The sequence below is a fragment of the Lissotriton helveticus genome, chromosome 8 (genome assembly GCF_964261635.1).
Source record: "Lissotriton helveticus chromosome 8, aLisHel1.1, whole genome shotgun sequence".
Lineage (NCBI taxonomy): Eukaryota > Metazoa > Chordata > Amphibia > Caudata > Salamandridae > Lissotriton > Lissotriton helveticus.
Genome location: NC_136069.1, coordinates 1,525,859,037 through 1,525,873,161, shown reverse-complemented (window position 1 = coordinate 1,525,873,161; position 14,125 = coordinate 1,525,859,037). Strand labels below are relative to the sequence as shown.

General features: G+C 43.5%; 1 protein-coding gene across 1 annotated transcript in view; it reads right to left on the bottom strand.

Annotated features, from left to right (window-relative positions):
* PAK1 (p21 (RAC1) activated kinase 1) overlaps positions 1-14,125 on the bottom strand; it is a 406,732-nt gene that overhangs the window by 254,828 nt on the left and 137,779 nt on the right. Inside the window, exon 2 of the mRNA XM_078658509.1 lies at positions 516-600. The gene's annotated coding sequence lies outside the window, so the exon portion shown is untranslated. The remainder of the gene's footprint in view (positions 1-515; positions 601-14,125) is intronic.

Genomic DNA, 14,125 nt, shown 5'->3' with positions numbered 1-14,125 from the left:
CTTCCATATTAAGGAACAGTAGATGTTTCAGCACCCAGGCTAATGTGCTGCATAGCTAAATACATATAAGGTCCCAAAGGCGAGACCGAAATGCTTGTTTTCATTATGTCCGACATAATCCCCAAAACATCCCTTCCCGATCCAAACACCGCCTTAGAAAATACATTCTGGTTAGAGATTATGGATTTCTTGGCTATGGAGTAGATATTTCCACAGGCACAAAGCAGACCAAAAGTGACTTTAGGAAGCAACACTGCAGGGGAAGATGGGGAGGTGGCGGGTGAGGGTTGTAATTGACGCTTAAATTGTAATTAGTAAATAGCCACAAACATATACCCCATACATACGTTTCATTGTTGTTTTCAAGTTAAGTGACATTAACATTAAATTAAGCTCCTATCAGAACTCAGATTGTATAATTCACTAAACAACGTACATCATATACAAAATAACAAGTCCTCAACCTGCTACATAGCTGGACTTTCATGGAACCCTTCCTCCTCGGAGTGCCTTACCGTTGCAGCACCCAAGGATTTTCACACTCGGGGGTCCATCTACCAGCGAGTTGTCTTTTCTCCTTCAGCAATGGAACTTGTCTGTCTGTCAAAAAGGAAAAACAATCAAGTTAGGTATTTATTTATTTATTTATGCATTTTTATATAGCGCGGACTTTGCCCGAAGGTGTCGGAGCGCTTCACAAAAGGAACAGAACTGATACAAGAGAACATTACAAGTGAACAAATTACAAAAAGCAAAAGTTACATTACATGAGGCAAAAGTGACAATCCTGAGCGAACAAAATACAAGAGGTAGCAAACGGTGCATTACAGGAGGAAAAAGTGACATGTGTGCAGGTTACAAAAGCGTACAAAGTACAAGTAGAGGTATAATACTGCAATAAATGGAGGACACTCAAACACAAGAACAAACATTACGTAGGCAATGGTGGCACTTGTGCAAGTATCGAAAGCAAACAAAAAGTAAGAGGTAGCAAACAGTGTGTTACAAGAGAAAAGTGACGTGAGCATGTTACAAAAGAGTACCAAACACAGCATTAGGTCTCATCTTGCCAAAATACCAACGCATCCTGGAACTCTTACGCTAAAAATGACGGCATTTATTTTGGCATTAAACTCCAAAGCCCACTCACAAGAGCTCCCCATCTTTACCATTACTGATGCCATGAAGTAGGACCACCGCAACACTAAACTTCAGAAACCTGGTCTGGGCCACCCAGCCCAAAATCATTTTTTTCAGAAAGAAATTGGGCCTTTTAGAGAATTGTGGAATTCCATATCCAGAACTACCTATTGTAAATTTCTCAACTTAAATCAAAAGTTTTCATTTCCATAGGGCTCTTAAAACCTGCAGTTTTTTTCCTAATTCTCGGGCTTCGACAGATCTGTTTTCTATACTCTGTTAGCACTGGGATACCTCAACAAGGGCACTCTTGTGCTATAGAAGCACAGTTCATTCATTCATTCATACTCGTGTGCATTCTGCAGTCCAGCAACAAGTTGTTAGCATGACATACATAAAAGCCTCCAGATGGCCACCCTGTACCAGTACAGTCTACCTACCTCATAACAAGGAGCAGCACCTCACACTGTGCCAGGGCACTGCCAGCCACTAACTGGGATTGCTCACATCCAAATTCAGCAAAACATCTTGTGTTCCTAATATCCATGTTGTTATTGCTGAGGTGCAAGAGAAGAGGAAAACCACAAGCCAGATGCCAGCTTTTCATTTGACCAAGGAATGCGGGCATGACACACTCGGATGACTCCTTCCCTCAGAGATGCCAGCCCTGCTGGCTTGGCAGGAGTCTCAAGAGCTACAGTGAGGCCTGTGTCTACCAACAGAAGCCACAGCCCTCCAGGGGACAGTGCGCCTGCACCCTCACGCCGCAACCACAAGGCGCATGACCAACTGAACCTAGCGAATGAAGCGCATGTTGTTCAAGAAGAGCATTTTTTTTAGAAAACAAAACAGCAAAAAAAAAATAACTTAAAAAGCTTCCTATTTTCCCAAAAGCAGGTACCCAATTTTTCACTGATCCGGGCCAAATACCTCCCAGACACACAGAGGACTGCTGCCTCCAATACCTCCTCAAATGAGACCACACCCACTCTGCATAAAAGTAACTTATCCTTTAATTCAGCTCTCTCCTTGTTCCTTCGTGCACCACTCACTGGCTTGCCATTTTTAGGTTTCAGCTACTGTTTTACATGTTGGCAGACCTGTTGTTTCCAATCCATAACATATACCTGAGGTATAGACATAGCATAACAAGGCTGAAATGAGGTGACCCACACTCATCCAATATACGAAGACAAGGACGCACTGACTGAGAGGAGTAGTGTGTAGCAGTGTCAAGTATGCAGAGTGGAAGAGGCATGGCATCCTAGAAGGAGTGGTGGGGCTGTGTAAGAATCTCCAACTTGTTACATCTTTTATGCTCCAATCACTTTGCGCATGCGCTTCAGAGTCACACTGAAGTGCATCTGGCACTCACAACCCTTTGGGAATGACTGCATTCACTGCATATAGTGTAGTGAGGCAGGTCACCTGCTTTCACAGCTCCACCCTTTGGCAGCATCCAGAAAAAGTTTCTATGGTGGATGTCATGCCTCTGCAATTGTACGTACTTGACACTACTACACACTGCCTGTCTCTATCAGTGCTTCCCTATCTTCGGATATTGCACGAGTGTGGATTACCTAATCTCGCTCTTTTTATCCTATAAACACAATATATGCACACATAAATGCTTTACATTTTTCATTTTATTATCAAACTTGTTTTTAACTAAATTCATTTTATTGTCACCATCATTCTTAACTGCTTCGTCGATGCACCGTACCTAAAGTGTTTTTTTTACTTAAAAAATGGCATCCACGTAATTTTGTAAGCGCTCGCACCACGCTTGTGCCCTCCTATAGGTCAACAAAAGTCTTGTTTTTTTTTTAGGTAGGGTGAGTCGTTCACAATGGCTTTCTTCTGATTCTGTAGCCAGTTTATTCTAACACACCCAGACGACATTAGGTCAGAAAGGGTAATCTATATTCATTTATGGGTTATGCTATAATTGTAGGGTTATGCGACTCCTGAGAATAATGAATTAAGATTTGCAGGGATACTGGTAGCACCATGCTGACTTTGAAGTTTTTGTCATGTGCTATGCAAGAACACTGTATATAAACCCTGGAATATGAGGGTGAACAGTTGATTTTAGTCCCCATTAGGGATGCTGTCCGATTTCCTACTGATTTTGCCACGCGTTTGAGACTTTGTCTAGATTTACTTTTTGCCTATTATTTTGCACTATTTATATTACTGAGCGCCTTCGCGTTAAATGATATCTATGTATTTTAATGAGATTGATACTGCATTTGCAGGTTTCAAATTTCTGTATTGCACTTTAACTTTTAATAAGCCTGCACGGTTTTTCTACATTTTATGTCAAACTCTCTTTTTTGAGTGGGTCCTTTCTTACTGAGAGTAATTTGAAATACTGTTCTGAATCTTGGCTCTGGGGAGACCTTGCCGGATAGACTTTGAGGTTAACACAATCCCCGATCCACCCAATGTTTGGGCGCACAACTGTCATGCAAATTTTCTAGGAGTACAGCACACCCCCAGACTATTTATGAATTCTCAGAAAGTCAGAAGTTTACTTCAAACGGCGTAAACTTTCATGAATGTTCCAACTTCTGCAAGATCTGCTTCTTTTATTCATTTATTACAATGAGATATGTTATGGTTAATTTAAAAGTCTTGAAAGATCAAGGGCAGACATTTAACTGGGGTCCAGAGGACAACCTTGGCCTTACAAAACATAATGCACAGATTTGCAGATAAAAATAGTAATTAAAACTAAAGTCTCTAGGTTTTTTTTTCTGTTAGTGGAATACAAACGCTATTCCAGAATGCAATTTAAGTCATCAAAAGCCTTAATTAGACCCAAAGGGGAAGAAATCAACTCATAGGGAACACAGGCGTCAAATTCTCAACAGTGCTTAGAAGAAAAAATAATTTCTCCTCACAGTTCTTATCTCCACAAACAGAAACCTGGTAAGACCTGGAGGAACTCATTGGGAAACCTGAATGTGCCAGGTGGGATGCAACATAAACAACCCTTACAGCATGCAGGATAGAAGATAACGTATTCTCAATAGGCTCCAGTGGAAACACAATCTAGCTTCTTTCTCTTTTGCTGCTTCTGAGGAGACTGCCTAAACAGCCTAAAAATCCAATGGTTTTGTGCAAGACCAAGACAGTCACAGGCCCCATTTCCATGGTAGTGTAGGTCATCCCACCGATGTGGCAGCAACTAGGAAGATCATGGCAAATGTACCAGGTTCTTTGAATGTAATGCAACCAGGCATTGCTGGACTATTTTGTTCAAACATTTTGACACCAATTAGGGGTCAATTTCCTGAAGCTCAAGAACCAGCATAGGACTGTTATGATACAATGTCCCTTTTATTATGATTGTAATTTCATTCCGGTTAAGGGAGCATTTTCATCAAGCGTTATCCGCTGCCGACAGCCACCCACATCGGCTCCAGCAGTTCCCTCCCTCCGCCTTTTCTTACACCATGGCTCCGGCAGAAGGGCACGGCCCAAACCCCTATGCAGCTTCTATACGAAGAGAGGCCACTGGTTGAGTATTTCTTTAACTGTCCAAAGCAGCAGTACCCTCCTGGACCGAGCAAACAAAATCAGTGATAAGTGTCTGAAATGTTCCCCAAAGCATCACTTAACTATCACATTTAAGCATATTTCGGAAATGCAATCATTTTTATCAAATTCTGAATATTCCCATGTTTTGCTATTAAATAGAAGCTTGCCTTTGAGATGAATAAACTGAACTTTCCCAAACAATAGATCTCCACTTGAATAAAAAGCACTATTATTAACAGTTCAAATTTTTTTTTTTTATTTTGGCAAATACAAATTTGGCCCCCAAATAGCATTTTATTCACATCAAATACTCTCATATCAGGGGTAGTCCCCTTTGCCACGCTCCAGCACACCTATGAACTTGCAGCCTCGGAACACTTTAGATGCATGCAGGTTAGACACTCCCTTCAGGCTAACATCCCCGCTGGAACAAAACCCCCTGATTCCTCCCCACTTGAGGATAGGCTCCTTGATGGCCACCTTGCTGAACATGCTATATCACTCACATATAAAAAGATCATCAACAGCTCCCCGGACCTGTTGCATCCCCTTAAGGGGAAATGGGAGGCCGACGGTCTAGAGATAGATGAGGAGGAGTGGAGAATAGCACTCGCCTCCCCTAAGGAGGTGGCCATTTCGGCCAGACTCAGGCTCATTCAGCTTAAAATCCTCCACCGAACCTATCTATCAGGAACCAGACTGCAACGAATGGGTCGAAGTGAAGATGGTTGCTGTAGGCGGGGATGTGGAGAATTGGGGACCTACTTTCATATTTTGTGGGAATGTCCTATGCTCAGGAACTATTGGGTCCGGGTGACACGATGTATGCAGGAGGTGTGGGGAGTGGTCCTTAGACCGGAGGCGAAGAGGTGCCTGTTAAACATTTGGGAACCCACGGACTTGCCACCCCGTGGGAGATTGTGGGTCACCCTGGGTTACGCTGTAGCCAAGAGGAACATTGCAAGGTTGTGGGGGGCTGTTGGAGCCGCTAAGGTGGGCCTCTGGAAAACCGACATGGACTGGTGCATGCTCCAAGAAAAAACAGTGTATATAGCGCGGGGATGCCCGCGTAAGTGGATTGAAATTTGGTCCAACTGGAACGACTACAGAGGCAATATTTGTGAACCCCCTCAGGTTGTCCTTACAGATGAAACTCTTGTAACCTGACCGAACTGCGTACAAATGCCCTTAATGCTTTCTGCAATATTGATATTCTGTATGTATAGTGATCTCCTGCATTGCACATGTAAGCTAACCCTTGCTTTGACCGTACTGCTGACCATTTTTTCTTATTTTCATTTTTGTTCTAAATAAAAAGAATTTTAAAAGAATACTCTCATATCCTACTTGGACACAACAGCAGATTCTATTTTACCTATAACATCACATCTCAGAGATTTCCATCTGTGTGCCAAAATAACCCATAGTATGTCAAAGCGGAGTTCACTAGTGCCAAGGCCAGAATTATTACTGGGCTGGACAGCATCTTGCTAAGAGTTATCATCATTAATCTAGTGCAAGCACCGTAGAAAGAGTGGGATTAATCCTGCCCACAAAGCCCATGATGCGCCACAATTTACCGCCACAATGCAAGCATTACACAATGTGTTAGCACCACTGTGCAACAATGCCGCAGTGTTAAGAATTGCTATCATAATGCCAAGACAAGCACTAAATGCAGGCTGTCACCACCACACCCTATCTACATTATCTCTAGAATTACCACAATTATTCGAGGTGTACCATGATGATATCCATGGAAAGAGCTCATCATCCATATTACATATTGTCATCTACAACAGTTCCTTTTCTTGTGGAATTGTACCACAATTGTTGGACAATTGCTCAGGTTGAACCAGTTTTAAAACAAAAACAAAAAAAATCTTCATTCAAAATATTTAAAGATCTTCATACCAATGTGTATGCTCTCCTACACGTTCAAATTATTTGAAATAGTGGTCATAACCCACACCCAACACTGCATGGAAACCAATAATTTGTTGGGAATTCATCACGCTGAATTTAAGCTGGGGAGGAGTAACACATTGCTAGAAAAAGTATGATGTTTTAATGTAATTATGAACTGTGATTGAATTTTTGCTGCTTTTAATGAAATTGGATTTTAGGATTTGTGTATGTACATTTGCTTTTATGGTTGCTACACTGAAACCGAATAAAGCTTATTGAATTGAATTGAGTAACACATTGGTGGTCCTCTCTTGTGGACCATCTCAGGAGGAAGGTCGATGGTGGTGCATTTTGGTCACTGATTTTGCGTCCTTCGACACCATCAACCAAACGTTCTTCCCAGAGAGTTTGCAAAAAGACTGGATTCAAGGCTCCCGTGGAACAGGTTCAAGTCCTTTGCTGTCAGATGTGCTCAGCGATCTCGTCTACTTATGTTGGCTTAGATTGAAAAGAGCTAAAGTGGGGTGTACTGCAGGGGTTTTCGGACTTCCTTTTAACCCTCATTTCGAGACCCTTGCCAAACGATGAAATATGAAAGTGACTTTATTCTATAATACTATGCTCATTATGTACCGAATGAGAGAAACCGCTGTAAGACCTCAATGGGCTAAGAGAATGGAATTGACCGAATAGAAACTATATGTTTATGAGACAACCAAATGTAACAAAATAAAGCGGTTTCAAAGCTCTGCTAAAAAACTGATGGTTTTCAGTTTGCCGGTTGAAACTTATTCGGTGATATTCATTGCCGTTCACGCCTAGAGCAATAAACAACAAAGTAAAGGAAGTATCACTTGGGTTCATCACAGCCACTGGCCATCGCTGAGTGATGCACTCCAGCTCATCGTTTTCTGCCTGATGTATCACACTACAGAGACCAGCCATATGCAAATCAGTCTTGGTCCTACTTCAGTAGGAAGAGTCCAGGCTGAATTGCCAAGCCAGACACCATCCAGGCAGGAATACAAGCAACCGCAGTCCAGTTTCAGCTCACTTGGGCATCGGCCTGTGGCACAGCAAGAGTGGGACCCACGTCTAGGCATACCCGTCGGACCTAGCGCGTCTACTGCAACAACCAACCAAGTGAATAAAGGCATGCTTAACTTAATCTCAGCCATCGGGGCTGCATTCCTGTCCATCGTTTTTTCACACACTTTACCACTGTAGACGGAGACCATCCATATACAAATCAGCCTTGGTCCTGCTAAAATAGAAACAGTTCAGCCCGTATACAGGAACGAAGATGGCACTTCCATGAGGTGTGGTATCAACCTTAGGATGGGCCAGGGTGGTGTCCAATTACAGCAAGAGGCCGAAAAAAACTACCTTTAACCCCATTGTATGGAGAATGCTCCAGGGGATGCCCGAAACACTGACAAGCTCAGAATTGTTACTGTGCACTTCCCTTTACCTACTTCAACCTACCTATAACTCATACAAAATGCATGCGCTCCACATCCTTTTCAAATATTTGCACTGGAGTTTGCACGTCACTGCAGTGTGTCAGGAAGAAATACCTAACCAAGCGTACATAAAATCTATTCCCACCCTGTCATCTTTACTTTTGGAATGCCTACTTGAAATGTATGTGAATGGGCTCATAAAATATAAGATAGACAAAATAGAAAGTACCTGAATCCACCTTTCTCACATACACTCTTCGGCAGTCACCTACAAAACGAATAGCTACACTTACTCAGTGCACTTACATCATTTTCATGGTTTTTAGACAGGGAGCGCAGGAGTTCGTCATAACCCAGTGCACAAGTGCTAATTTTATCGACCTCTGAAAGATGGAAGGCTGCATTAGAACTGGTGACCTGAAGGTTACACGCGGATCTCTACAATGGATGCCTTAGCCCACTGCGCTATCTTGCCGCCTCCTGTTGCCTTTAATTGTCATTGCTTGTTAAACTTGCTAACTAAACTTTAGCTAAGTGCACGACGCCCGCACTCCCACAAGCCGAAAATATGCAGCCAGTTATAGCACAGGAGTGACATATCACGCAGAGTCCAGACAGCAAACTCGCGCCATAGGGTGTGCCGCCATGAACGCATCTGTGTCCTACCATGTGGACAGTCAACACGCACATACCATTCATTCTTCACAGAAAGGTGGGAAAACACACACACGACCCGCCACAGCTTCTACCACGAGGAGCTTGGAAACTACCAATTGGAAACTATTAAAAGACACCAAGGCGCCTTAGTTTATATTTTTAATTATAAAGCGCAGACGTTGAGAATTAAACACTGGATTCAGTCACGGAATGCCCCGCTGCGGGCCTGTGTTTACAAGCAGCCTGCTGCATCCCTGCACAGAGAGAATTCGTGATGGTGCTGGGCCAGGAATAGACCTGCCGCTGCTACACTGCTTGGAATGCAACCAAAGGAGCAAGGGTGAAATGAGAGGAGCGCGAGAGCCCCAGAGCTCATTGAGGCCACCGGCGGCCGCCATCTTAGAGTGACCCGGCAGTGCTTAGTTTGTAAAAAATAAAATAGTGCTGGGCTCTCGACAGGAGGTCAGTAGAGCCTGCACCATCCGTTGCCCCTGGCAGCACTGCCAATGACAGCACCAACACACTACTAATCATCACACAACTTTCTCCTCCTATGTATGTTCTCTATTCTTCACCTCTGCCCAACACCAGTAAAAATATCACAGTAACTCCATACACTCCTTTACAATACAATCCCTATCCCCCTCATCAGTCCAGACACTCACCTCACCAAAACAGTTGCGTCAGAGCTACACTGTATGCTCCATAACTGCTGATCTGCAACCAAACACAAACTGGAAATCTCTAACACTATCACCACCACAATCTCGACATGCTCTTTCTCACTGAGACCTGGTTTAATGACTCCTCTCACACTTCGTTCGATCTTTTGATACCTACTGACTACTCTATCCTCAGAAACGAAAGAACAGGCAATATCGGAGGAGGTGTTGCGATTATCTTCAGAAACGCCCTCCAAATCAAAGCCTTTCCCTCCACCCTCTTTCGCACCTTTGAATGCCTTTCCCTAGAACTCCAAGTTCATCATGGCTCACCCTTCAGATTCCATACCATCTATCACCCGCTTGGTAATTGCTCTTCCTTCATGGAGGAACTCATCGACTTCATTAGTGACCAATATTCACAAAGCAACAAGCAGATCTTCCTAGGTGATTTCAATCTCCACTGGGGCTCGTGGAAGACTCGGCTAACAACAAGCTTGCAACCTTTGTCTCAGCTAACGATCTTGCCCAACACTGCTCGGAAAGTACACACGCCAAGGGCTCAATTTTGGACCTTGTGTTATCCAAATCAGACCGGATTACCACGGCTTCACCCATCCGTGTTGACTGGTCTGACCATTTCCTCATTCCCTTCTGTTTTCACCTCTCTCACATTCTAACTCTCGGCCAACCTAAAAGAGTCTCTACGTGGTTCCGCACACAAAAAACATTGATCGTGAGACTCTATGTGATTCTGCTATGCGTTCACTTCCTAATCTAAACCCCAATACGAATGTCAACGATCTCACCCCCCTTTGCCTCTCAATGCTTGCACTCGAAATCGACAAAATTGCTCCACTCCAAAGCAAAAGGAAAAGACCCACCCCATCAGCTCCTTGGTTCAACAAAGCTCTCTATGACGAAAGGAAAAACCTTAGAATCTTGGAGAAGCACTGGAGACAATCTCCATCCACCCCCAACCTCTCCCTTTTACGTTCAGCAAGATCCAAATACCACAAGCACAACTTCCAGGAAAAACATCACTTTTCAGATCCCTCCTCGATTCAGCTACAGACCCAAAAAACTTTTCGACCTCACCAAAACCTAAATTGTTCTCCCCAAACCATCAAGCCTAAGGATGCTTCAAAGAAAGCAACTGAGTTCGCTATATTCTTCGATCATAAGGTAAAATCTCTGGTGGAACAGGTCTCCCACCCCACCCCCATCGAGGAGCGAAAATCCTTAGTTACTTGGCAGAACTTTGCCGCCATCTCGGAGGATGATCTCCTCAAATGCATTCGCGAAACCAAACCCTCCAACCATTCTTCTGATCACATACCTAGTGGAATCGCCATTGATTTCTATACTAACACTCTCTCCTACAGGACCACGCTAGTCAATCTCTTCCTCAGTCAAAGATACCTCCCAGTTGTCCTCAAAACAGGACAGGTTACCCCCCCCTTCTAAAAAAAAAAACCTCTGCAGATGCAAATGACCTCAATAACTTCTGCCCCATCACCAATCTCCCTTTTCTTTCAAAGATCACAGAAAAATGCGTTGCAAAACAACTATCCAAACACATTATGGACAATAATCTCCTCGACATGTTCAAGTCGGGCTTTATTCAAAATTGCAGCACTGAAACAGCCCTGCTGCAAGTGATCGATGATGCGCTGCATATTCTCGATTCGGGGGAATCGTGCCTTCTGATTTTTCTGCAGCTTTTGACACTGTTAATCACAACACCCTCCTTAACATTCTTCAACAGAGAATGGGTGTGGAAGGCACAGTACTCAAATGGTTTGCCTCTTTCCTCTCGGACAGATCCCAAATGATCAAGATTGCGAACAGTCTCTCGTCTCCACTAGTGGTTGGTCAAGGCGTCCCCCAAGGTTCTATCCTTGCTCCCACTCTGTTTAATCTCTCGCTGGAACCATTAGGGAACCTCCTAAGCAAATCTGGAATCCTCTACCATCTCTATGCGGATGACACCCAAATCTACCTCAAGGTGTCTTCCCCTCATGATCTCTCACTACTCAGCTCTACTCTCAACGCTATTCACAACTGGATGTTAGTTCACCAACTCATTCTCAATCCCTCCAAAACGGAATTCCTCCTCTTATCTAGCTCTCTCCCCCCGCCTCCTGTTCAATCCTGGATGGATCAGTTAAATCTACTCAACAGTAAACCCGTCATTGTGGACTGCACTAAATCCTTAGGTTTCATCCTTGACAAAAGACTCAACCTAATCCCACACTTCAATTTTATGGCCAAGAATGCACGTTATCAGCTCCGCCTTTTATGGGGGATTCATCGGTTCTTTCCGGAGAATGACCTAAAAACCTTGGTCCAATCGCTAGTTCTCTCTAGACTCGATTATTGTAATTCTCTTCTGACTGGCGTTCCCAAATCCCACCTCTCCCCCCTCAAATCTGTCCTACATTCAGCAGCTCGCTTAATTTCAGGGTCTAAACGAAGTGGCCACATCACTCCTTTCCTGTCTTCTCTCCGATGGCTTCCCATCGAGGCAAGAGCTATCTACAAAACGGCATACATCACCCACAAAGCTTTGCACTCTTCCTCCCCTCGCTATCTGGCGAATAAACTGAAATTGTCTGGAGGCTCAAGACCTTCTCGGAATGCGGAAAAGTTCCTTCTTGAGCCCCCATCCTTCAAAAGGGAAACATTGATGGCACAATCGTTCTCAGGTAATGCGGTGAGAATCTGGCACTCGCTTCCTCCTTCGCTCCGTGCCATCACCTCCATCCAGATCTTCAAAGCGGACCTCAAATCTCTTTTATTCCAAAGACACTTTCAGAACTAATTCCCTCCTTCTCAGACCCCGCCAGGAAGTTCTTTAGTCATTGTAAATTTGTCACATATATTTATATTTTTGTTTGTACATTCTGTGCTTGCTGCGTTTGATATTGTGATCCTTTTACCTACGTTGTTTTGATTCTATGGCCTGCTATTTTTCGCCAGGAAGTTCTTTAGTCATTGTAAAATTTGTCATATATATTCATATTTTTGCTCGTACAGTCTGTGCTTGCTGTGCTTGAGATTGTGTGCCTTTTGCCTGCGTCGCTTTGATTCTATGGCATGCTATTTTTGTTTGTTCCATTCCAGTAACAGTTCTCTCATGTAACGTAACTGCTTCTATTGTACAGTGCTTTGACACCTTCGAGTAAAGCCTGCGCCTTATAAAAATGCATTAATTAAATAAATAAATAAATACAAAATAAAAGTGTGACCATTCATACTATTACAGGCCCCCAAAGCTATAAGAATGGCTTTGGAGGCAAATACACATAATTGGAAATTGAAATAGAAATAAAAAAACAGAAGATTGACTCTGAATGGAATGAGGCACTGGCCTCCCCGAAGGAAGTGGGCATCTCAGCAAAATTCAGATTGGTGCAACTGAAAATCTTACATCGCATTTATTACACTAGGACCCTGCTTCACAGAATACACCGGGCACCACATCCCTTTTGTCTTCGTGGATGCGGGGAGGAGGGGACACTGTATCATACAATCTGGGAGTGCGCGCACATACAAGAATTCTGGAGGCAGATTATGCGTACTGTCTCGCAAACGCTTAAGATCTCCATTTTGCCAGAACCTCGAAAATGCTTATTGAACATCTGGGACCCTACTGATCTGAATAGACATGAACTGATATGGGCTACCCTGGCCATGATGGTGGCCAAACGAGACGTTGCGCAAAAGTGGGGAACACCAGATTTGCCTACAGCTAATAGGTGGGGTAACAATATGGACAAGCTGATGATTACGGAAAGAGCGGTCTATGTGCTAAGGGCCTGCCCCCGCAAATGGAATAAGATATGGACAGCATGGAACATTTATAGAGGGGACCTTTGTGAACCATTGCCGGAAGACGAAGACCTGGACTCCGAAGGGGAGGACGAATAGATGACTGGGGGGTGACTGCTAAAGTTGAACTATCAGACAATGTACCGTTCACTTGCAGATTCTGCTGCGGCGCTATGGGGAACGTGAGGGATGGCTATAGATCGGTGTAAATGTAAAAGTATACCTCCTTGTGATGACTTTTTCTAATGTTACATGTTTCTATATTGTTGATTATTTTAACACACGTTGAAAGCTAAAGGTCCTTTAGAGTATGCTCAAGGGATGACTATGTGACTATATGGACGTGAGACTTGGCACACCTGTACAAAACTTACATGATGTTTGTATGATTAAACGATAACAAATATGAGTCAAAGCTGTGAGAATGTAAGAACAGGACTTGTCAACTTGAAGGCAACCTTGTGCATATGATATGTACCTGCAACTTAAATAAAAAGTTAAAAAAAAATAAAAAAAAAACAGAAGTTGTTGTGCTCGTACCTAAATTGGTAGACACCACTACCATGTGGCAGACAGTCATAACCCCCGGTGCTGGCAATTAAGTGCCAGTGCTGAGCACCAGAAAGCACCGGCACAAATAAAGCTCTGCCCGCAGCAAGCCATCAGCAATGTGGGGAAAGTCAGAAACTCGTTAAATATCACCCTCGACAGTAAAAGGTAGTGACAGGTGGAACCCAGTGGAAAAGTAACAGAGAAAACATCTGCAACTTAAAGAGTCAACGATAAAAGGTGGATTTTAATTGCATTAATATAGCGCTTACTACCCCGCCAATTAAGGCATTGAAGCGCTTTATGACAGGCAACATGCTTCTCCCAAATCTCAAGGTTAGTGGTACATCCAGTGGTTATTGTTGG